A 25871-nucleotide genomic window follows, 5' to 3' on the forward strand; every position below is an offset into this window, starting at 1 on the left:
GCGCAATCTCGGCTCACTGCAAGCTCCGCCTCCCGGGTTTACGCCATTCTCCTGCCTCAGCCTCCCGAGTAGCTGGGACTACAGGCGCCCGCCACCGCGCCCGGCTAGTTTTTTGTATTTTTAGTAGAGATGGGGTTTCACCGTGTTAGCCAGGATGGTCTTGATCTCCTGACCTCGTGATCCGCCCGCCTGGGCCTCCCAAAGTGCTGGGATTACAGGCGTGAGCCACCGCTCCCGGCTGGACTAGATTCTTATTCCTGCCCCTTACTAGCTGAATGCTCTTGGGCAAGTTACTGAAATTCTGTGGGCTTCAGTTTTTTCAGCTGTAAAACAGCTGATAATAAAACAGACGTAATATTACCTATTAACAGCATTGTTAAGGATTTCATTTTGTTTCTGTAAAAGCATCTGTCTAGAGACTAGGCCATGAAAACGTATCCTCCACTGGGATACCTGTATTTACTGCTTTTCCCACAGTACGAAGCCCAGCATTTCTCCTAGTAGCCAAGGAAAACTAGAGAACTGTGGAATTTATGACTCAGGAATCCCACCCCCACTTATTTGAAAGATAAGGTATATAAAGCTGCTGGAAATTTGTGAGTTTTCCAAGACCTAAAGAATCTAGGTCTCCTGCCTTCTAGTGCAACATGCACTCCAGGCTGCTTCATGCCTTTCCCTTGCTGCTTCCATGCACTAAATAAAGTATAGAAATAGGCAATTACACTTGAAGAACTGAAACCAAAAAGAATAAGTAATTCAGTGTTACAGTGTCTTCAAAGGAATTCATTCAGGAAGACATTTTTAAATATTCATATATTTTGATCCAGTAACCTTTATTTTAGGAGTCTTCCCCAATCAAAATAATCAGAGATGCAAACAAGCATTTATTTATGGAAATGTTAGGCACCACATTTTTTTAAGTGGTGAGAAATTGTAAACAACAACCTAGACATTCAACAATAGAGAAATGGCTAAATAATGTGACTCTAAGCCTTGAATTTTAATTCAAGTAGTACAAATCATCTTTTCAAAGAATATTCAATGACATCATATTATATGAAGTGAAAAAAGCACAGGATAAAACACGGTATAAAACATTTAGTAAGATTGTGATTTTGTAAAATATTTCATTTTAAATATGCATGGAAAAGGCTGAAAGATGTTTTCACTTTATTTTATAGCATACGTTCAGTCTTTATACCAAACTAGAAAAGTATTTTCCCAAAACATGAAAACTGCCCCTCCATAGATTACCATTATTAACTTTTTGCTTATATTCTTCTAGACTTATTTCCAAGAAAATATCTATGTAATTTTTTACAAAATAGGAATGTACTAAACATTTTGCAATTCTGCTATTTTGACTTAAAATATAGTGAGCATCTTTTTATTAAAATAAACTTGGTGCAGTGACTCACACCTGTAATCCCAGCACCTTGGGAGGCCAAGGCAGACAGGTCACGAGATCAGGAGATCAAGACCATCCTGGCTAACAGTGCAACCCCGTCTCTACTAAAAATACAAACTATTAGCCAGGCATGGTGGCGGGCACCTGTAGTCCCAGCTACTCGGGAGGCTGAGGCAGGAGAATGGTGTGAAACCAGGAGGCAGAGTTGCAGTGAGCCGAAATCACGCCACTGCACTCCAGTCTGGGCGACAGAGCAAGACTCTGTCTCAAAATAAATAAATAAATAAAAATAAAATTAAATAAACTTTAACTTTGGATTAGCTTTGAGAGGTAGAATTTCATATTATTTTAATTATATTCTTTTTACTTTCTGTGAACAAGTTAGAACTAACATTAACAGAAATGTTAGTTATACAAATAGGAATCACAGCAATATTATACACCCGTAACTATTTGAATAAATGGTAATCTACATAATTATTATTCTTGTACAAGGACAAGAATCCTAAGTGAAACACAAAAAAAGTGACTCTAAAAAGAAAGCCTAAAGTGGTACAAATTATTTAGTGACTTGAAAAAATACTTCTTATTCACCATGACTTTGTTAGCCCAGAATTTTCACATAAATGATTTACTCATTTTTAATAAACAATGTGTCCTTAAAAAGTTCTGTTTCTGAGATATGGCATCAAAAGTACAAGCAACAAAGGAAAACATAGATAAGTTGGACTTCATCAGAATTGAAAACTTTTGTGATTCAAAGGACACTATCAAGAAAGTGAAAAGACAGCCCACAAAGTTGGAGAAAATATTTGTAAATTATACATAAGGTACTTGTACAAAAATATATAAAGAACTCTCTTAGAACTAATTAATAAAAAGACAGCCCAATTAAAAAATATGCAAAGAATATGATTAGGCATTTCTCCAAAGAAGAGATGAAAGTGACCAATAAGTACATGAAAAGATGCTCAACATCAGTAGTCAACAGGGGAATGTAAATCAAAACCACAATGAGATATCATTTCACACCTACATAGGTGATCATAATAAAAAAAGATAATAACAAGGGTTGACGAGGACGTGGAAAAATTGGTTGGAATCCTCATACATTGCTGATGGGAGTGTAAATGATGTAGCTGCTTTGGAAGACAGTCTGGTGGTTCTTCAGTTAAACATACTGTTACCATATGACCCAGCAATTCCATTCCTAGGTATATTCCCAAGAGAAATGAAAACACATATGCACACAAAAGTTTGAACACAAATTTTCATAGCAGCATTATCCAAGTCACCAAAAAGTAGAAACAACCAGGCCAGACACAGTGACTCACACCTGTAATCCCAGCACTTTGAGAAGTTAAGGCAGGTAGATCACGAGGTCAGGAGTTTAAGACCAGCCTGGCCAAGATGGTGAAACCCCGTCTCTACTAAAAAAAAAAAAAAATACAAAAAATTAGCCGGGCATGGTGGTGGGCACCTGTAATCCCAGCCACTCAGGAGGTTGAGGCAGAGAATTGCTTGAACCTGGGAGGCAGAGGTTGCAGTGAGCCGAGATTGTACCACTGCACTCCAGCCTGGGTAACAGAGCAAGACTCGTTTAAAAATAAATAAATAAATAAAGTAATAAAGTAGAACCAAAATGTCCCATCTACTAGTAAATGCTTAAATACGATGTGTTATGTCTGTACAATTGAATATTATTCAGCCATTAAAAGGAATGAAGTACTGATACAGCATGTATGAAATTTAGAAACATTATACTAAGCAATGCCAGGCGCAGTGGCTCACATCTGTAATCCCAGCACTTTGGGAGGCCGAGGCAGGTGAATCACTTGAGGTCAGGACTTGGAGACCAGCCTGGCCAATGTGGTGAAACCTCATCTCTACTAAAAATACAAAAAGTAGCCAGGCGTGGTGGTGGGCACCTGGAATCTCAGCTATGGGGGAGGCTGAGGCAGGAGAATCACTTGAACCTGGGAAGTGGAGGTTGCAGTGAGCCAGGATCATGCCACTGCACTCCAGCCTGGGCAACTGTGAGACTCCATCTCAAAAAAAAAAAAAAGAAGCCAGCACAAAAGGCCACATACTATATTATTCAATTTATATGAAATGTCCAGAATAGGCAATCTATAGAGACAGAACATGGGTAACTGGTTATCTAGGACTTGGGGGAGTGTTGCAGGAAAATGGAGAGTGACTGCTAATGCATACAGGACAGGGTTTCATTGTGGGGCAATGAAAATGTTGTAAAGTTGATATAATGATTGCACAATTCTGTGAGTATACTAAAAACCATTAAATTGTATACTTTAAATGGGTGAATTGTATGGTGGTGTGGGTTGATTTGTATCCACTAAAAAGATATGTTAAAGTCCTACCCCTGTACCTTGAATATCACCTTATTTAGAAATGGGATATTTGCAGATGTGATCAAGTTAAGATGAGGCCATACTGTATTAGGATGGACACCTAAAACCAAGGACTGGTGTCCTCGTAAGAAGAGAGAGATTTGGGGCCAGGTGCAGTGGCTTAGGCCTGTAATCCCAGCACTTTGGGAGGCTGAGGCGGGCAGATCACGAGGTCAGGAGATGGAGACTATCCTGGCTAACATGGTGAAACCCCGTCTCTACTAAAATACAAAAGTTAGCTGGGCGTGGTGGCGGGCACCTGTAGTCTCAGCTACTCGGGAGGCTGAGGCAGGAGAATGGCGTGAACCCGGGAGGCGGAGCTTGCAGTGAGCCGAGATCGCGCCACTGCGCTCAAGCCTGGGCGACACAGCGAGACTCTGGCTTAAAAAAAGAGAGAGAAGAGAGAGATTTGAAGACACGGAGGAGACACAGGGAAGAAGGCCATGTGATGACAGAGACAGTAAAGCAATTTAGTTAGCGAGCCAAAGAACACCAAGGAGTGCTGACAACCACCAGGACATAGAAAGGAGGGAAAGGATTCTTCCCCAGAGCCTTCAGGAGCGTCCCCCTGCCGACATCTTGATTTTGGATGGCCAGTCTTCCAGCACTGTGAGAAAATAAATATTTTCAATAAAATAAAACAATATTCTGTAAATTATGTAAATGTAAAATAAAACAAAATTCTGTAAATATTCAATAAAATAAAACAATATTCAATAAAACAAATTCTGTTGTTTTAATTCACCCAATTTGTGGTAATTTGTAGCCATATGAAACTAATATATATGGTGTGATACAGTATGTGAATTATATACTAATAAAACTTTCTTTTAAGGGCTCTGGGTTTATTTTTGTTTTTAAGTGGAAATGTGTATACTCATGGCAGAGAGCGTTGGAAGTCTAGAAGGCAAAAGGCGAAAAGGAGGCTCTATTCATGCCGACTTCTGCGGGGCAGAAGCAGGAGTGAGGGGAAGGCATAGACCAGAGCCCTTACTGGGGTTCTGCAGCAAATGCAAGGCAGAGCAGGGGAAACAGTTAAGGATTGACTAGTTTGAATAATTCCAATAGGCTTTGGGCTATAGAGGTGATCTCTAGTTGCCTGATACCTGGCCCTGTGATGATTTAGGGCAGGGCAAACAGTGGCTTGGTATGTGAGAATTAGATAAGAAGGTATGTGGAGCCACAACCTTGATCAGGTGGTCTGCACATGAGTTCCCAGGAAGCCGACTTACAGAACAGAGGTAAATATGGTTTACCATATTTATTTATGGTTTGGTCCTGTGATAGGTGGATACCAAATAGACATACAGACTCTTAAAAAATGCAGTTAAAACTGATAGCCTGATACCATTTACCTTCAAATTGAGTCCCCTACCTACCCAAGTACATTGCCTGACAAGTTAACAGCTGAATACTATTCCCTGATTGGTGCTTTGGCCCTGGGAACTAAACTTTGGTTCCTTCTCTATCCAGTCATTCGCTCTCCCTTTAGGCTCTCTGAAACTCTGCATCCCACCCAACTGCCTGTCCATCCCAACAGGTCTGATCACCTATTCAGTGAAAGATTAAAACAAAATTTAGCAGCTCCCAACTGCCCCCAAGATACAATGTTCTTTGCAAATTATTTACATTTTATTTTTGAGTAGCTAATGGAATACAGTTGCTATACAGAAGGAAAAGTATCCCCTCACTCTTGTCCTTAGTTCCCTTCCTCCAAGTTAACAAGTATTAACTATCTTTGGTGGGACTTTCCATAGATTTTATGCACATATAACATACATTTTCCCACCACCATCACCATTTTTTTTAATTTTTATTTATATATTTATTTATTGAGAGAGAGTCTCGCTCTGTCGCCCAGGCTGGAGTGCAGTGGCGCAATCTCGGCTCACTGCAAGCTCCGCCTCCGGGGTTCATGCCATTCTCCTGCCTCAACCTCCCGAGTTGCTGGGACTACAGGCGCCCGCCACCACGCCCGGCTAATTTTTGTATTTTCAGTAGAGACAGGGTTTCACCGTTTTAGCCAGGATGGTCTCTATCTCCTGACTTCATGATCCGCCCGCCTCAGCCTCCCAAAGTGCTGGGATTACAGGCGTGAGCCACCGCGCCCGGCCCACCACCACCATTTTTTTAATCCAAATGTGTTCACATACAAACACTGCTCCATCTTGCTTTTTTCTCCTAACAGTATATCTTTGCAATCAACCGTATACCATTATACAAGGAGCTTCCTCATTCTTTCAAACAAGCATAGTATTGCATTTAAATGTATCATAAATTATTTAATGGACACAATGTAAGTTATTCAGGAAATGAATACCCTGAAAGCCCTGACTTGATCTCTAGGCAGTCTATGCATGTAACAAAATTTTACTTGGAACTCATAAATTTATACAAAAAGTAAAGGTACCATAATTTAACCAGTCCTCTAGTGAAAAATATTAAGGATATTTCCAACCTTTTGCCTTACAGTGATGCAACTAATAACCTTATTCATACATCATTTTGCACATTTATGAATATATCTGTAGGAGAAAACCTTCAAAGCAGTATTACTGAAACAACTATGCTTTTGATAGGTGTTTCCAAATTGATTTCCATAGAAGTAACCACGTTTAAACTCCCATCAGCAACATATGCAACCTGTTTATCCTCCCCATCATTAACACAGCATGTGTAGCAAGTGCTGCTGTGCCCAGCTCACATTCCTCAGACCTGTCAGTGTGTTTCTGTGACTTCCGACTGTCAATATCTGCTCAGTCTCTGTGCCTGAGAGTCCCCTTCCCAACTGAACAAGGAGTCTTATGGGATGTATAGGAATGTGCAAAAGGGCAGCAGAAACATGAACTCCAGTAGCGCCTGCAACCTGCCCCCGCCCCCCGCCTCCCGGCACTCACCATACACACAAGGGCACAAGGAGCAGCATTTATCCCTGGCTTTTCAGCTCCATCATCCCTCTAGTGGGATAATTCTGAGGTTTGTATATTACATTACCTCCTAGGGTTTTTCCACAAGGTAGCTGGTAAATAAAGTACCTTCATTGGCTGCCTTACCTTTTCTATGGCACTTCCCTACTTCTCTTTCCAGTATCCCCTCCCAGCTGCCCCATCTGAATTGCCCTCCTAAGATTCTTTTTATTTGTAATTAGTATCAGGCAGCAAAAGTAGGGGTCAGCAACGTTTACCTTCCAAAGATAATTGAGCTCCTTATTTGATCTGAGTGTTCCTACATCTGTTTCATCTTCTTCATAATGTTGATATTTTTTGGGTTATTGGAAACTAGTCTCTTTAAAACCATGCAACATTAATTAAAGCTTTAAAGCAGATGTCTGTGCCAGAAAAAAATTCAGCAAATTACTTTTAAAATAAGAATTTTTGCCTTAATCTCAGCAGGAATCCTGAGACCATGCATATTATTCATGTAGGTTGGCACTGAAATTATCTTGTGGCCATGGAGAGGAAAGGAAAATAAACAACATGTTGATTTTCATAGGAAATTTTAAAAGATGTATACTTTTAAAGACTTCGTAATGTTTCTTTCAAAATGTCTAACAATTAATAAGTAAAACAACATGGGGGAAAAAGACTAAATGGAACTTCACTTAAATGTTAAATGTTTCACTATTGAGGCAAATTATTTTTTTCTAGGAGAGTTACCTTCAGATGCAGGTAAGCAAAACCACTAGCTAATAAGTCAGCTTCTTAGAGCTTTAGTTTTATTTCCTCTGAAATGAGACTATAATTCACTGGAGTGTTTTGATGATTAAATGAGCTAATAGATGTAAAGTACTTAGCACATTGCCTGTCACAATACTCAGTAATTGGTCCTTATTCTTACAAAAACAGTTTCCACTCAGGTGCCATTATCTACTCTAAAAGTACCCAGGGAAGAATACATCCCATGGAAGGATTAGGACAGCCTAGGGAAAGGAAGTAGGACACTACATAAAGGATTCATAAGACAAAACCCCCACATCTCAGGACGGCACAAATCAAGAAGACAACATAGTCTCTTTCCCCATGCTTTGCATTGCTTGGGCTACCCAGACTTCTGTAAACGTGTACAGGGGGCATCACAGAAATTACTACATAGAAGGGTAGTCTGGCTTAATGCAAATGCTGGAGTAGACACGTTTTCTCTAAGATCATTGCTTTTGCTACACCTACCTGACACTATAACTATTAATGTTACCAATTCTAAAAGCATGATTTAGAGTTGCAGCAACAATGCCTCTTCTTCAGAGCAGCCTGTGCAATAGTTGTTTGTTTAAAGCAAAATTTGAAAGTAAGAGGTAGAGGGCAGGCAATGAGAGTAGGTATAGAGAGGATATACTGGATATATCATGGTGTCTATAATGGCATAGTAGAAAAAGAACAGGATGAAGAACCAGGCAGGCAGAGTTCTAATTCTAGCTCTTCCAATGACAGTTTGTGAACTTGGGCAAACTACTAAATTTGTCTGTGAACAGTCCCCCAATAAACTGTCAGCAAGTGCTATCCACTCTACCTCAAAAGCATATCCCAATTCTGTCCACTTCTCTCTATATACACTTCCATCGAAGCCAGGCCACTGTCTCCTCTCTATAGCAACAGCCTCCTATGGATTTCTTGCTTCCCTGCTGACCCCACTACAATGTCTCTTAGACACTGAAGCAGAGGGATAGTTAAGAATTTAAAATATAATATAATCTGCTCAGGTCTCCTAATCATTCTCTACCTCACTTAGAAAAAACAAGTTCATACTATAGTGCTTAAGATGATGTTCATGATATAAACCCTCCCCCAACCTCCACCTCTGTTTCCTCATTGTGGCTGACAGCCCCTAACGTGGTTCCCATGATCCCCAACTCCAGGTATTCATCCCAGTATAATTCCTTTCCCTTGAGTGGGCAGGACCTGGACATGTTTTTAACCAACAGAATACAGCCAGGGTGATGGGCCATCACCTCTGTGATAACCTTACACAAGACTATAACCTCTCTTGCTGGGAAACTCTCTCTCTCTCGTTGGTGTTGAGGAAGCAAGCAGCCATGAGGGGAAGGCCCCCACAGCAAGGAACTGAGGGCAGCTTCCAGCCAACAGCCAGCAAGAGGTTGAGGCCCTCCAGCCAAGAGCCTGCAAAAAATTGAATTCTGCCAAAAACTACTTGAGCTTGGAAGCAGATTCACAGATGAGCCTCCCATGAGAACCCTACCTTGGCCAATACCCTGATTGCAGCTTTGCAGAGGACCCAGCTAAACTGTGCCAGGCTGCTACATTTGTGGTAATATTGTTATATAACAACAGATAACTAGTACACTTCTCTTCCATTACACTCTTTCTTATCCCTACACCGGACCTTCTTGCTGCTCTCCCATGTGTCAAGGCTATTCCCTCCTCAGGGTCATTGCACTTAACCGTGTCCTCTGCCGAGGAGGCTTTTAACCCAGCTCTTTACCTAGCTGACCTTTTCTTGTCGTTCAAGAACTTAGCTCTAATGTTTATTCTTATCTAACTAATCTAAATAGCCATTCTGACACTAGCACATCACAATGTTTTCATTCTCTGCATAGGACTATTACCCCCCAAAAAAGTCTTTGTTCTGTTTCTTTAGAAAGTGAGCTATTTGAGCAGGGCGCGGTGGCTCACGCCTGTAATCCCAGCACTTTGGAGGGCCGAGACGGGCGGATCACTAGGTCAGGAGATCGAGACCATCCTGGCTAACACGGTGAAACCCCGTCTCTACGAAAAAAATACAAAAAAACTAGCCGTGCGAGGTGGCGGGCGCCTGTAGTCCCAGCTACTCAGGAGGCTGAGGCAGGAGAATGGCGTGAACCCGGGAGGCGGAGCTTGTAGTGAGCTGAGATCCGGCCACTGCACTCCAGCCTGGTCGACAGAGCCAGACTCCGTCTCAAAAAAAAAAAAAAAAAAGAAAGAAAGTGAGCTATTTGAGAGCAAGGACCTTGTCTATCTTGTTTCCTACTATATGCCTAGAAGCTAAAATAGTAGCTGGTACTATGGTAACATTCAATAAATACTTGTTAATTATCATTAAATGAATATTGGGCAGTATTTAAGCTCCTTCCTGTGCTCAAATAGTCTCAGGTCCATAGTCTCAGGTCATATATGTCCCAAGGGGACATATGCAAAGATGTGCATTGTAACAATATTTATGGTACAGTAAATAGAAGATAATCTTGGTGTCCATCACTGGAAGAGTAGATTAGCAATAGATCAGATTTGCACATTGCAGCATGGCTGAACTTAAAGCATAATGCCCAAGACTAAGATGTATATGATGCACATTTTGTAAAACAAAAATACACATGCGCACAAAGATACATATTTTGTAAGAACTATATAAAGAAACAAGCAAAAAACCACATTAAAAAGACTAGAATGTTTGCCTATAGGAGAGGAAGGAGATGCAAGTGGGAAATGGGGTTAATAGGGAATAACTAAAACAAGACAAGGACCTTGCTCAGTCTAATGATGATAATGTGCTAGGAATCGAGCTGTGTGATTAATTCAATCTTTTCATCAGAGAGCCAAAATTAAGGCAAAGCAACATTGTGTGATTCAGAGATCATAGGCAATATCCAAAGGTGTCATCAGCTTAAAGATTTAAAAAAGTTGGATTAAATACTGGAACGTGACCTGCACTGGGAGTCTCACGTCATTCTTCACTCCTACCCTTCCCTCGCATTCTTATGGAACCGAGGGCCTGGGGGCTTCCAAATTTTCTCTCAGTTTACTCTCCACCCATCTTAGGTTTCCATCATGATTAGACTTAAGCTTAATTTTTTGACACTGCTTCTTCACAGCTGTGCTCTTGCCATGTTCTTGCAGGATGTATACAATGTATGGTTATCTCTCTTTTTGTGATGTTAGACCTATTAAGGACCAGTGCCACCAGTCTTTATGTCAATGCCTCTCTAGTCATTTTGCTTATCTGAGGCTAATTTTCTACTTCATTCCTCAGGAAGAGTTCATGGGAGCAATATTCCCTGAGATCCTAAATGTCTGTAACAATTTATCTGTAGGCCTTAGGCTTGAAAGTCAACTAAGCACAATATATAATTTCTTGGCTCATACTATCATTGCTAACACATATCTTTCAGACTTTTATGTTACAGCTTATACCTTTCTACACTGGAATGTTCTTTCCACTCATCACCTGTCAAACTCTATTCATCCACTTATACCCCGTTGCGGCGTTCTACTGTGACACCTTTCCTATCTCCTCCTGACAGGGTTAAGTGCTACTTTCACAAGTCTTCTTATGCAGCTTTATATATTTCTCTGTGGTATTAATCCATATTATATAGCTACAATTCGTTAAGCACTTACTAGGAAGTTCACCTAGTTTTCTAGGCAAACAAAATCTCATCTAATCTTGTTTTCTAGGCAAACAAATGAAATACATCAGTGTCACTTTTTTCTCTGGAGACAACATTTAATTTTGAATCACTCTATCATCCCTAAACTCTAGCCCAGTTGTCTATATCTCAGTACATTTAAGTTCTTCAGGTATAGTAGGAATTTCATTTTCCTGGACCTACCTCTCCCAAAGCTTTCTAACCTGCACCAATCTGGACTGCTGGCTCTCTAGTGCTGCTGCCTAGCCATTGTCTGAGATCTACCTTCACTCTCATCCTAGGGGTTCCCATTGTCTCTTTTTTTTTTGTAATAAATTTCCCACTTTCTGGATCTTAAGTTAATCCTTTGAGTTTCCTTTTTTGGAGCTTTCTGAAAAAAAGGAAGATTGGGGTAAAATATTAGAGATTAAAACTTGCCCTATCCTCACATGTGATTTGTTTATAATTCCAAGTTAGAAATCATTTTTTTTCCTCTGACAATTTTAAAGACACTGTTCTATCATCTCACAGTTTCCACTGTCACCTTTGAGTAGCCAATGCCATTATGATTCTAAATCCTCGGGAAGCCTTTATGATCTTCTTTTTGTCCCCAGGATTCTGAAATTTCAAGATGAGGTAACTTGGTGCACTCAGTGGGCCCTATCAGTCAGAAACTCAATTCTGAGAATTTTTTAAAAATTATTTCTCTGGTAACTTCTTATCATCTATTTATTTCACTCTCTCTCACTCTTCTCGTCTCTCTTTCTCTCATCTCTCTCTCTCTATATATATAGACTTAATATATATAATATATAAATACTTAATATATATTAATATATTATATATAAGTACTTTATATATGGTATTTAATTATATAGTGTTATATATATATATAACTCCTGTTATTCAGATTTTGTATCTCCTGAGCTGAATGCTGATTTTCTAGTTTTCTTATATGGTCCTTCTATTTTCCATCTCTTTATCTTTTTGTGATAAAGATACTTTCTGAGAGATATTTCCTCATCATTAATTTTTAACCCTACATTTTTAAAAGTTTTTCAGTTATTTTTATATTTCTTAAAGTGCAATCATGAAAATACCAAATGCCAGCACCTAGTACAATGCCTGACATGTGGGAATAAGTGCTTAGTGCACAATTTTTGAAAAAACAAATGGACTTCAATCCCCAACCTGCCATTCTAAGTTTAGAGATCAAAACAGCTGACAACAGGCCTCATTAATTTTCTATTGCCTTTTTGTGCTTAGAAATAATTACTACTAGTTCAGTTTTAAAAGTACTCTTTTTTTTTTTTTTTTTTTTTGAGATGGAGCCTTGCTGTGTCACCCAGGCTGGAGTGCAGTGGCGCGATCTCAGCTCACTGCAACCTCTGCCTCCGGGGTTCAAGCGATTCTGCCTCAGACTCCCAAGTAGCTGGGACTACAGGTGCATGCCACCACACCTGGCTAATTTTTGTATTTTCAGTAGAGACGGGGTTTCACCATATTGGCCAGGCAGGTCTCAAACTCCTGACCTCGTGATCCACCCACCTCGGCCTCACAAAGTGCTGGGATTACAGGCGTGAGCCACTGCGCCCGGCCTAAAAGTACTTTTAGCTAATATAACATGCTTTTCTATGTTGTTTACATAGACTAATTTTTTCTAAGAAGCCAATAAATTACTCACGTAGCCTTATGTATATGCTAAAACTGAACAGAAAACTGATACCTATTCTGCTCTAAATGGTGAAATAGCAAGTGAAAAAATAATGTAGCAAGAACTACGTGCTCATTGCATGTACTAAATTATTTAATACACGTGACACACTATAAATTAGTGACTGCTGCCATCCCCATTTTATAGAAAAGGAAATTAACTGGAGGCAATGGCATGCACCTGTGATCCCAGCTACTCAGGAGACTAAGGCAGGAGGATTACTCGAGCCCAAGAGTTTGAGATCAGCAGGCTAACATAGCAAGACCCAGTCTCAGGGCGGGGATGGGGGGTGGGGAAGGAAGTTAAAACACAGAGAAGCTAGATTTAATATTTTGCAATTTTTTTACTTCTGTCAATTTTTTTATCATGATTTTTATTTTCAAGAGATCTTTTATCTTCTCCATATGCTTTTTTTTTTTTTTTTTTTTTTTTTAAAGATACAGGGTCTCACTATGTTGCCAGGCTGGACTCGTACTCCTGGCTCAAGCAATCCTCCCAAGTAGCCAGGACTACAAGTGCATAACACTGAACCTGGCTTGCTTATCTATGGCTTTTAAAAAACATCTCATTTTTTCTTCATGAATGCAATAGCTTCTTTTATCTCTCTGAGACCATAACTTGTAGGTCTTAACTTTTCTGATTCCTCTATTGTCTCAGTTTCCTCCAAATTCTTTTCTGTTTGTTTTATCTCTATTTCTTCATGCTGGAAACTTCCCTCAAATGTCTAGTGATTCTTACCTATTCATTTATATCTAAGAGTGAGGCACTAAAACCTAAAAACAAAACCTTTGTGGAGAACTGCAATGTACTGAATTATAGACTTATTGCAGAATGATTCGGTAGGCCCCGAGCTATTCCCTAGGGAAAACCTCCCCAGAAATGTGTCAGCATCTCTAAATCTTTTTTCTAGGCATGGCCATTTTCCCCAGGAGAAATTCTCCTTACAGTTTCATACTTTGGTGGGTGTTATAGATGCCAGCATTCTAAGAGCCACGGTAAGGAAGGAGGCTTTAGAGTCTGACTTTGAGCTATATCAATTTCCACTTATTTCCCCTACTTTCTGCAGAGCTTCCTGCCTTTCACCTATGCCTGAGTTTGAGTTTCTCAATTCAATACCTTTCCATTTTCTGTTGGGCTGGGTTACTTGTCTGCCTATGGTATGGAAAGGGATATAAGGGTCTAACTGCTTCATTCACAGATATTCAATCCATCCTTCTGTTTTCAGCCTCACTTCTCACCCCTACCTTCAGAGATGACGAATACTACCTATTCCTGAGATTTTCCAGGGTTTGAGGGCAGGGTTTTTCTTTTTGGCTCCCCTCTCTGCAGGCAGTATTGTTTCTGCTTTCTCTGCTCTGCTAGATCAGTTAGCAATTGCAAACTGATTTGGGGGCTTCCAAAATTTAATTGGCATCTCTCAACTGTTCTTCTACCCCCTCTTGTTGTCTCCCTTCATGTTCTTTCTCTTAGATTTGTGCCTTTTAAAATCCCTTTAGTGTCATCTAGGTGGAAATTCAGGAAGGAGCAAAAGGAAATGCGAGTCTCCAATCTTTCATGTTTAGCAAGAAACCTGTGCTTTTAACTTCTCCGTTATGCCGCCTCTATGTATAGCTTGCATGACTATTCCCCACATAGATTATGATTTTCTTGAAGGCAGAGACTTGAAAATAAAAAAAAAAAATTCTGACACTCTTGGGAAAAGATTAAATGTTCTGTAGTTATGGCAGCAAGTAACCACCAGAACTAGTTCCAAACTGGTTTAATGGGCTGAGTATGGTGGCTCACACCTGTAATCCCAGCATTTTGAGAGACTGAAGTAGTAGGTTCACTTGAGCCCAGGTGTTCATGGATGCAGTGAGCTGTAATTGTACACTGTACTCTAGCCTGGGCAACAGAGTGAGACCCTGTCTCAAAAAAGAACCCAGAAAGGAATAAAATAAAATAATCTGGTCTACTGGATTGATGGCAACTTACCTAACTGAACACACTTCTGAAATCTAGCCAGAAATAACCCTATGCTTTTGAAAGCCAGCCAGTCCACAACAATCTCATCTAAACAACTGAGTTTCCCTAGCTGGCAACAACCAACCCACTCCCACCTCTTAAAGTCTACCAATCCCTCAACTTCATGCTCCCCAAACTTCTATAGATAATCAGCTCCTTGCTTTACTGGAGGAGACTGTGTTTCAGGCAGCATTAGATTCAGCTTTTTGTTTCAGATATTGAGTAGTAGTCTTTTTCTTTGTCAGATCTCAGCAACACCACAGTATCTGTTGCTTGGAAGGTACTCAGTGGGAAGATAGGAGAAGGTGCAGAGGACAACTGTAAATGTATCCTAAGTGAAGGGGCCTGGGCTGTTTGCCCTACGCAGCCCTGTGGCAAGGCTAAACCAGGTATAAATTTTGCTCAACGTTCACTCTTCAATTCCAATTCATAAGCATCTTAGGTATAAGAAATGTAAACATCTGCATCCAGAAGCAATTATGTTTGCCTGCCACCTTTCCTTCAGTATTGTTAACTGTATATAATTGTGAAAGGAAAATATCTTGGAACCCCAAAATCACTAAGGAAAATTCAAGCTGGGAATCGCTTAGGGCAAACTTGCCTCCCATTCTATTCAAAGTCATCCCTCTGCTCACTGAGATAAATATGTATCTGATTGAGTCCTTTGGAGAGGCTAATCAAAAACTCAGAAGAATGCAACCACTTGTCTCTCACCTACCTGTGACCTGGGAACCCCCTCCCTGCTTCAAGATGCCCTGCTTTTACTTCGAGTTGTCCTGCCTTTCCAGACTGAACTAATGTTCATCTTACCTATGTTGATTGAGGTCTCATATCTCCCTAAAATGTATAAAACCAAGTTGTGCTCTGACCACCTTGGACACATGTCATCAGGAACTCCTGAGGCTGTGTCATGGGCATGCATCTTCAACCTTGGCAAAATAAACTTTCTAAATTAACTGAGACCTGTCTCAAATTTTGGGGGTTCACATTTGGTAACCACTGAGGGATTATGAGTGGAGATGCCCCTGACCTTTGACAAATCTCCTCCTGGTGCTTGGTACCAGCATGAGCTAACTTTATGGCTCAAATCAAATCAACAGGACAATTTGCTGAGGTGTGAGAGCATCCCCTCCAGAGAATCCCTGATCTTCCCAAATGTGGCCAAGATCTAAAGTTTATTTTTCCTTACAAATTCCACCCCCCCCCCCCCACCGCTTTTTATTGGAGTTCTACTTGCTCCCAACAAGGAAGGCAAGTTTTCCTGCTTCCATGATGATCCAAGGCAGGTAACTCCTTGGTGGAGTTTGAGCTCACTTCTAACAGGGAAAATGAGGTCTTTCTCCTGCTTCTGGGATGGTAGAGAGCTGTCTACAGCCTGAGACCTATCCCTAGGTAAGTAACTGAGTTGGGGTATGTCTTGGCTAAAGTTAAGATTAACAACCAGCTAGTCTTAGTTTCTTCTTACCATTAGAGTGCTCAGTAATCATATAAGTGGCATGATCGTACAATGGCAATTGGTTGAAAGAGTTATTATCAGTAGAAAGGTATCTGGGTTACAATAAGGGATTGTGGAGACCAAGGTTTTAACATGCTACTTGGAATCTTTACCTGCATGATAAAACTTGTACATTTTAGGGAGACAAAAGGCATCAATCAATACATGTATGTATGCCAAGTAGCAGGCTTTAGAAAGAATAGACTCTGAATTTTTCTTCTTAGAATTATGGTCTGTGTTGATGTTAATGCTGGAGGGGTATAATGAGGCGTGCTAACCTCCACTTCCCATCTTAGCCTGAACCAGTTTTTCAGGTTAAATTTTAGAGTGCGCTGGGCCTCTAAAATGGTTGCCAGGGCCTTCAAATTTTATTTTTGGTTTACAACTCTATATGGTCAACTGTTTTCTTTATCCCAGTTCAAAGAAGGGAAGGAGAAGCTCCCATCAACAGATATCACATTTACAGTAGCAAAAGCAGTTCTAACAGATATAGCAAAAAATATCCTATATGGAACATAATATATTATTGGGTTAAATATTCTCCAGACAACACTTAACCACTAGGATAAGATGTGTACTTTAGAACTTAACTCTTTTCTGAGAAGCTGAATTCATTTGCCTCTAGGACACCTAACATGATGCAGCAGAAATTTCTTCTAGGAATCTAAAGGGACCATATGGAGCAAGCTATATTCAAGAAAAACAGGACTATGAGGCTTAGAGTACCAGAGAGGAGGGAACAATTACAAGTACAAAAAGTCCCATTTGGCAAAAGAAATCTGAAGAGCACAGTGTCCTGCACCGGGCTCCGTTACAGCCTGGAGTAAGGCGAAGATGTTGGGGAAATCAGACAGCAGGGAGAATGGGGCCACTGCAGCCCCTCTGACTTTCTTTTCCTGGACTTTCTCAACATCCTTTCCTGCTCTGCTGTTGTTGCAGCTGCAGGTCCTCACTCCAGGTTGGCAGCCAGGGGCTCAGATGGAGCTGGCCCCACACCTCTGCACATTCCCAACCTGAAAACCACTCCAGGCTCCCAGCCTTGCCTATCGGTTCCCTGAGGGTCTTGGACGCTACGCCAGCACAGGGATGTACCTTCTGCCTGGGCACCACCAGAGGCAAGCTCCAAGGATGTAGTTTGGTACCTTCTTACAATTAATTGGTTTTGGACGACTTGGTAATTTAGAAACTGCTGAGGTGAACCTCCAATAGAGGAAGTCTAGCACGGTTCTATGCCTGACTGTGCCCCTGATTATGCCTCAAAATGCCTCTTAAGCCCCTGATGATGGGTACTGGTTTCCCTACAAAGGTGAACATGCTTCTCAGAAGATGCTCCTCCTACCTTCTGCGTCAATGAGGGAAGTTTGGAGGACAAAGTACAGGTTACTTTTGGAACAATAGGTTCCTGTCTCCCTCTGTCCTTTTGACATATTTTCAGATGTAGAAGGGAAAGACCTAAGACACTATCCAAACCCATGGGATCTATCATCACCTATAGGGTGTGACTTGTCACTGTAGCTGAGCCACCTGGCCTTAGCTGCATGTGTGCCAAACAACCACTTGAAAGCTACCGGTTAGAAGGCAATGTGCTTGATACTAGATGCAGCCTGTTAAATATGTTATATGAATTCTAAAAATTAAATACATAAATCTTATTTTTGGTAAATATTGTCAGTCTCTAAAGGACACTATATATTTTAAATCTTATACTATAATTATAAATTTGTCTATTTCTCCTTATAGTTCCACCTGTATTTGATTTATGTATATTGAAAATCTGTGGTTGGTTCCATGTAAGATCTTAACTGTCATGTCTTTTTGGATAAATATTTCTTTTATCATTACAAAATGTTTTCTTTATCTCTTTTAGTCTTTTCATCTGTAGTACTACATCTGTTATTATCACATCCGTATTACTACATCTGTTATTATCACATCTGTTATTATTTGCTTGATATTTGTTTTTTAAAATATATCTTTTATCTCACCTTTGGGCATCATTAGAAAATGGCTTAATATTTTCCATTTTAGACCTATTGTTAATTCTTTAAAATGAAATATGAGGAAGAAATTTTTTTTTTTTTGAGACGGAGTCTCGCTCTATCGCCTAGGCTGGAGTGCAGTGGCGCGATTTCCGCTCACTGCAAGCTCTGCCGCCTCCCGGGTTCATGTCATTCTCCTGCCTCAGCCTCCCGAGAAGCTGGGACTACAGGTGCCTGTCACCATGCCTGGCTAATTTTTTTGTGTTTTTAGTAGAGACAGGGTTTCACCATATTTGCCAGGATGGTCTCTATCTCCTGACCTCGTGATCCGCCAGCCTCAGCCTCCCAAAGTGCTGGGATTACAGGCATGAGCCACCGCGCCCGGCCGAGGAAGAAAATTTTAAGGCACCAAAATGTTGGGGTACCAAGAGAAAGAACCAGTCAGAGTATTTGTTTTTCCCTTTATTTTCAATTATCTTAACCAATGCTAGGGGTTCCTCAAAATGTTAAAAATGGAACTATCTTATGACCCAGCATTTCTACTCCTAGGTATGTACCCCAAGATAAATGAAAACATGTGTCCACAGAGACACTTGTACACAAATGTTTATAAGAGCATTACTCATGATAGCCTAAAGTTAGAAACAAAAAATGTCCATCAACAAATGCATGGATAAACAAACCATGGTATATACATACAGTGGAATATAATTTAGCCATTAAAAAGAATGAAGTACTGATACATCCTATGACTTGGATGAACCTCAGAAACATTGCACTAAGTGAAAGAAGCCAGATACAAAAGGTCACATATTGAATGATTCCTTTTGTATGACATATACCAGAATAGGCAAATCCTATAATAAAAACAAAAAGCAGATTAGTGATAAACTGGGAACGAGGGGAGGGGACAATGGAGAGTGAGTATTTAATGGTACGGATGTTTTGGGGGGTGATAAAAAGTTGTGTAACTCCAAAGAAGTAGTTGTACAACATTGCAGATATACTAAGTACCACTAAATTGTATACTTTAAAGTAGCTAACTGTATGTTATATTAATTTCACCTCAATAAGAAATAAAATCACCCTCTGCTAGTAAGATGGATTAATTTTTGCAAACTGGTAAGCAGTTCTTATCTTCTTTTGTTTGTTTGTTTGTTTGTTTGTTTGTTTGTTTGTTTGTTTTTGGAATTGAGATGGAGTCTCACTCTGTTGCCCAGGCTGGAGTGCAGTGGCATGATCTCAGCTCACTGCAACCTCCACCTCATAGATTCAAGCAATTCTCCCACCTCAGTCTCCTGAGTAGCTGGGACACACCTGGCTAATTTTTTTATTTTTAGTAGAGATGGGGTTTTGCCATGTTGGCCAGGCTAGTCTCAAACTCCTGACCTCAGGTGATCCACCTCCCTCAGCCTCCCAAAGTGCTGGGATTACAGGCGTGAGCCACCACACCCAGCCAGATCTTATTACCTTGGCAGTGAAAGAGGATCTTTTCCTGCAATTTACAGCCAAACCTTTGGGTATAACCAAGTATCTGCTTCCAAGGGGGAAAGCATTCTAACTCTTTTTATTACTTACCCGGGGGCAAAATTTATGGGCTGTAGCAACAGTCAGTTGAAATTCTAGTATCTGAGTTATGCTGAGGGGCAGGCCTAATGGTTAGGCTCTTCTTTTTTAACAGCAACATTAAATAACAGTAATAATAATTCCTGGATAGAGATAGAGTTCACTTAGATATTTGGCAAAATTTGCCATGTTCTTATCTCATCTCGTGATATACATGATTTATTTCTAGAAGGAACTACATGTCTTATTGGCTGTGATATATCGTAGCTTGTTTTTCCAGGCTCAGTTGATCTTAATTTTTCCCAAATGACTTTAGACATATAGTCACTGCTCTTCTATCCCAAGCACTGCTCCTGCCTGTCACAGACACCTCCAAATAAACACTACCTGGATTTTTGAGGGGTGGAAGTTGGAGATATTTGCAAGGGCTTCTTGGTATATTAGTTCACTTTTGCTGCATCCTAAACTACCCTAAAACTCAGAGGCTTAAAATAACAATGTTCTTCAACTCACAATTCTGCAGGTCAGCAGTTTGGCCTAGGCTCAACCTGGCAGGTTTTCTATGGTCTTATTCATGCATTTGCAGTCAGCTGCAAGATATGCAGTCAGTTGGCAGTTGGCTGATCCACTGGGCAGGCAGGGGTTGGAGGAATCCTAAGTAGCCTCACTTGGATGTCTGGCAGGTGGCCAGCTGTCAGCTGGGGCACTTGGTCCTTCTCCATGTGGTTTCATCTTCCACCAGGCTAGCCCAAGCTTATTCATTTGGCGGCAGTGTCCAGAACTCACACAGTGTCACTTCTAACACATTCTTTCAGTCAAAGAGAGCCACAAGGCCAACCCAGATTCAAAGGTGTGGGAACACATCTCCCAACACTCTTGTTTGGAGATGTATTGTGAGCATTTTTGCAATCTACTACAACTGAACTCTATTCCTGCTATAGTAACCCACTACTTCCCACACAAGTTGCTCCTGGATGCCATCCTGGCTTTGACAGCCTCCAGGCATGAGGCCCACTTGGTCACTGATTCTTTGTGATCATGCTCTTCTTTTCCTCAGCTGGTTTGGGTTACCAGTTTCTTCTTTCCTCTGATTCTACATGGATTTAGTCTCAAAAAATCCCCATAGTTTCTTATCTATTGATAATTTACTTATTTTTTTAGCATGGCTGTGTATTCACGTAGAGCTAGTGTAACCATACGATTTGTCATTCAAATTGTGACTTCTAAGAATGAAATGGGATACTATAAATAATCATGCTAGGACACCAAGCATAAACTGAGATGTCTCTGCTTAAAGCCCCATAGTTATAAGTAAGCACAGGCTCTTTTGCTGGGGTTGGAATCTCAGCTCTACCAATTATTTGCCAGTTACTTAAGCTCTTGGTGATAGTTTTCTCATCTATTAAATGTAGACAATAATAGTGCTCACTTTAGAGGTTTTTTATGAGGTTTAAATGAGATAACATATAAAATACTCATTATTTCTAAGCTCTCAAGTGGATGTGGGAATTACCTTCTCATTTAATATTCAATCATATTCATGTATCATAAGATAAAGTTATTTCATAATCTTTGTATAATCAGTTTTAATGACTATATACAGTTTCATTAAATGTTCCATAATTTACCTGAAAACTCTTCAATTAAATATTTAGATCATTTATACTTTTCCCTTATTATAAATTATGTTAAAATTTCATTGTGGATAAATACTTTGGCAATAAATTATTTTCTTACATTAATTCTAGAAAAAAGAATAATTATATTAAAGAATATAAGTATTTTTAAGGATCTTGTTATATGTTGCCAAATTGCTTTCTCAAAGGATTACATTAACGCCTTTCGAAAATTAATCAGGAAGTTCTAACTTTAATAACAACTCTATACAACCTCATCAGCTTGAGTATACAACAACTTAATTGCTCATTTAAAACACAATTTTAACAAACTTATTTTCTGGTTTCCCAGCCCTCCCAAATTAAAAGCAAAATATTCAAAGCAGTAAAAACTAACATTGGAAAAGGTATTTAGGCAGATTTTCTGATCACTTGGTGGTGAAAAGAAAAACAGAAATGGCTGGGCGCGGTGGCTCAAGCCTGTAATCCCAGCACTTTGGGAGGCCGAGACGGGCGGATCACGAGGTCAGGAGATTGAGACCATCCTGGCTAATACGGTGAAACCCTGTCTCTACTTAAAATACAAAAAACTAGCCGGGCGACAAGGCGGGCACCTGTAGTCCCAGCTACTGGGGAAGCTGAGGCAGGAGAATGGCATAAACCCGGGAGGCGGAGCTTGCAGTGAGCTGAGATCCGGCCACTGCACTCCAGCCTGGGTGGCAGAGGAAGACTCTGTCTCAAAAAAAAAAAAAAGAAAAGAAAACAGAAATAAATATAAGAAGTAAAATCCTAGACATCTTAGATCATTTAATGGCTAAACACATCTTCAGTCTTTAAAGTCCATGACATCATTGTTTGTTGCAGCATATAGCAGTTAATGTTCATTGTAATAATACTAAATGATCCATCAAGAAAAATCCACATGACAGTAAACACATTTTTAACAAAGCAGGAGCATCGTCATCTTGGACAAGCCCCTCATTCTAAAGTTCACCTTAATAAAAAACTGCCTAAATCCAAAGTGCATCAGCCTAAGGGCTAAGGTCAGCATAAACCACAATAACCACAAATAACATCTCCAACCAGAAACATTCCAAACTCCTCCCTGACCAGAGACATGCTAGCCCCGCAATAACTTCCCTCCGGCCAGGAAGATGCCAGCCTTAAGATAACCCCCCTCCAGGCAGTAAGATGTCTGCCCCAGGATAAATTCCCCTACTCCTCCCAGAGACATTCCAACTCTGCCATAAAACTTCTCCCTCACACAGAAACATTCCAAGCTTGTAATAAGCCCCCTCACCCTAAAACCAATATATACTCTTAGTCTGTAAGAGAAAGTGCTCCTAATCAACATCAGCCAGAAGCCCCTCTCAGGTGTTATCTAAAATAAACCTGTCTTTACTGTCAAACCACATTTTGTGTCTCTTTCCTGTTTCTTTAACTCTTACAATTTTGTTTTAGGGAGATTTCCATTAACAAGTAAAAATAAAACTTATGCTGAAAGAGGCCATCTCTGGCTGGGCTGTATTTTCTTTTTAGACCTTGAATTGGTGTGAAGAGTCATAGGGTTTGCTAAAGGAGGAGTGAGAAAGTGGAGAAGATAGGAGCTCCATAATCAGGAATAAAAACAGAGGATACAAGACCAGAGCAGAAAAGCTTTATAAAATCCCAGAACTTCTGACACATCTTCATACTGGTTATCATTCATTATCTCCTTCCTATATTCCTTGGAAGCAGAAGGGCCTGTCTACATATTTTCTTGTCTTCCCAAGCAGCAAGGAAGTGGCAAGTTGAGAAAGCTATTTCCCCTCCACACTTTTTCAGGCATATTAAGAGTAAGAGAACCCCCAAAGGTATAGTGGCTGGCTAGGTAATCAAAGAGAAAAAAGTAAGTCCTATTTCCTTAGCTCTGCAGCAAAGAAAGAAAGAACTTGGACATCAGTCTTCATATGAAGAAAAGGTCATTAAGCTCAGTAGATTAAAAATCTGAAATGATTCTCTAACTGTATCAAGCATCAGAATCACCTGGAGGGCTTTATAAAACACAGATTGTTAATCCCTACTTCAAGAGTCTATGGTTTAGTGGGTCTGAATAGAGCCTGTGAACCAAAAATTGGCTGAGGCAGATCTCAATCGAGTTAGAGGTTTGTTTTGCCAAGGTTGAGGATGTGGCCAGGGAAAAAGAAACACAAGTTACATTAGAATCTGTAGCCTGTATTTTTCCAAAGAGAGTTTTAAGGACTTCAACATTTAAAGAGGAAAGAGCAGGTAGAAGGGAAAGGAGAAAAAAAAGAGGCTGGGTGTAGGCAGTAACATGTTTACATTTTTGTGAGGCTTCTATTAGCACTTATTAGTACTCACTGAATCCACATTTTACATGTGAAAAGAGAGTGATGGGGTTAAAGTAAATTATGCATTCTTCTCATGCTGGGTATATCTACATTTTACATAAGATAAAGCAAGCATAGAGTAGAGGAGGAAGTCAATTATGCATTTGTTTGGGGTGGATGGAGGAATTTCTAGTCTTATCTTTGTCCCCTACCTGTGAAAATAAGCTGTTAATTTGCATTGTCAGGGTAAGATTCAACAGCACTCTATTTTAGGGCAAGTTTATAAGAGGGATATGTACTCTGAAAGATTTGGGGGCCCCATAAAGAATTTCCTTGTGAGCAATTTGTGAGAGAGGCCCCCTGGGAAGATATGTGACCTTCTATTTTGTAGCTATTTGGTTGCGAACAAAAGGAAGGCAGTTTTTTTGTTTTGTGTGACTCAGTTCCCAAGCTTCACTCTCCCTTTGGCATAGTGAGTTTGGGGTCCCAAGATTTTTATTTTCCATTCACAGCCCTGAGAATTTTCATTTCTAATAAGTTCCTAGGTGATGCAGATAATGTGGGTCCAGGGACCAGTTTTTGGGAACCACTGCAGGTATGGTTCCCAGTCCTGACTAATCATCAGAATCACCTGTGATGTTAAAAACAAAACAAAAGAAAAACAAACACACAAACAAAAAACAGATTCCCAAGACCCTATGCCAGAAGCCACCAGTTTGAATCTTCAGAAGTGGAGCCACTGTGAACCTGTTTATTTGATAAATCCCCCCATTAGATCCTGGTGTTCAGCAGATGTGGAGTTCCACAGCCCCAGAGTACTCAGGATTATACTAAACATTTAGTCAGTGTCTAAGAAAGCCTTGATTGATGGGCTGACTTAGATCCGGAGGCACTTTCAGCAGTAAAATGTGAATCTTTTTGTATGCTAATTTTTTATTTAATTTGTGATGATGATATTCTTTGGAGAAGATCTGTACTGGTCTCTTAGCTACATAAAAATGAGCACTTTTGTAAAGGAAGTTCTCACAATTCTAATAGACAAATTAAAAACTCTGGCACAACCATATAAATCATCAGAATATTTCCATAGCAATAGCACAAAAACTTAAAAAAAAATAAGGATTCCCACTTTGGGAGGCCGAGGCAGGCGGATCATGAGGTCAGGAGATGGAGATCATCCTGGCTAACACAGTGAAACCCCGTCTCTACTAAAAATACAAAAAAATTAGCCAGGCATGGTGGCAGGCACCTGGAGTCTCAGTTACTCAGGAGTCTGAGGCAGGAGAATGGTGTGAACCTGGGAGGCGGAGCTTGCAGTGAGCTGAGATTGCACCCTGCACTACAGCCTGGGCAACAGAGCGAGACTCCATCTCAAAAATAATAATAATAATAATAAAATAAGGAGTCCAAATGCAATTATCCTGAGATTGTGTCAGATTTATCCGTTAGAAATTAATAGTTGCCTTTTATCAGAATTTCCTGGCAATGTGACTAGATTGGTGGCTCGTATGCTTATCAAAATTTAGTAGGTTAGATTTTCCGGGTAACATTACTTCCTTTCCTGATATTCTTCATAGGCTGGTTTTTATAACATATTTCTCCTGGTAACTGTCCATTTAGCAGAGATTAAGAGCAGAACAATGTTCTTATTTTTTTTTAATATTTTATTTAATAAAAAGGAGGGTTGTCACTTCAATAATCCCTGACTAAATTAGGAATTGGATAATATAGGTCTAAACTATGTAATTTCATTTTTTCTTCATTTCCGTAATGGTTCTAGGTCACATTTCTTACTAACGAACTTCTAAATTTTGTGCAACCTACTTAACTGAAATGAACCATTAAGCTTTGGCTTGTTACACATGTGCACAAATGAAGAAATGGCTTGTAAGCTTACCTCTAAATTGTGGTTCATTTAGAGAAGTTACTGTATAATTTGTAGATTGGGTACTGAACTCAGTATTTTTGAAATTAGATAATAGAGAGCTAATAGTGACCCAAATGGAAAAACA

The 25871-nt window shown here is 40.0% G+C and overlaps 1 long non-coding RNA gene across 1 annotated transcript in view; it reads left to right on the forward strand.

Moving 5' to 3' along the window:
- The window catches only part of LOC108514920 (uncharacterized), a 21560-nt gene extending 3208 nt beyond the window's left edge, over positions 1 to 18352 (forward strand). Inside the window, exon 2 of the long non-coding RNA XR_001881375.1 lies at positions 16994 to 18352. This is a non-coding gene — a long non-coding RNA (uncharacterized LOC108514920). The remainder of the gene's footprint in view (positions 1 to 16993) is intronic.
- Positions 18353 to 25871: the final 7519 nt, after the last annotated feature.

This window comes from Rhinopithecus bieti, unplaced genomic scaffold (genome assembly GCF_001698545.2).
Source record: "Rhinopithecus bieti isolate Rb0 unplaced genomic scaffold, ASM169854v2 scaffold_34397, whole genome shotgun sequence".
NCBI lineage: Eukaryota > Metazoa > Chordata > Mammalia > Primates > Cercopithecidae > Rhinopithecus > Rhinopithecus bieti.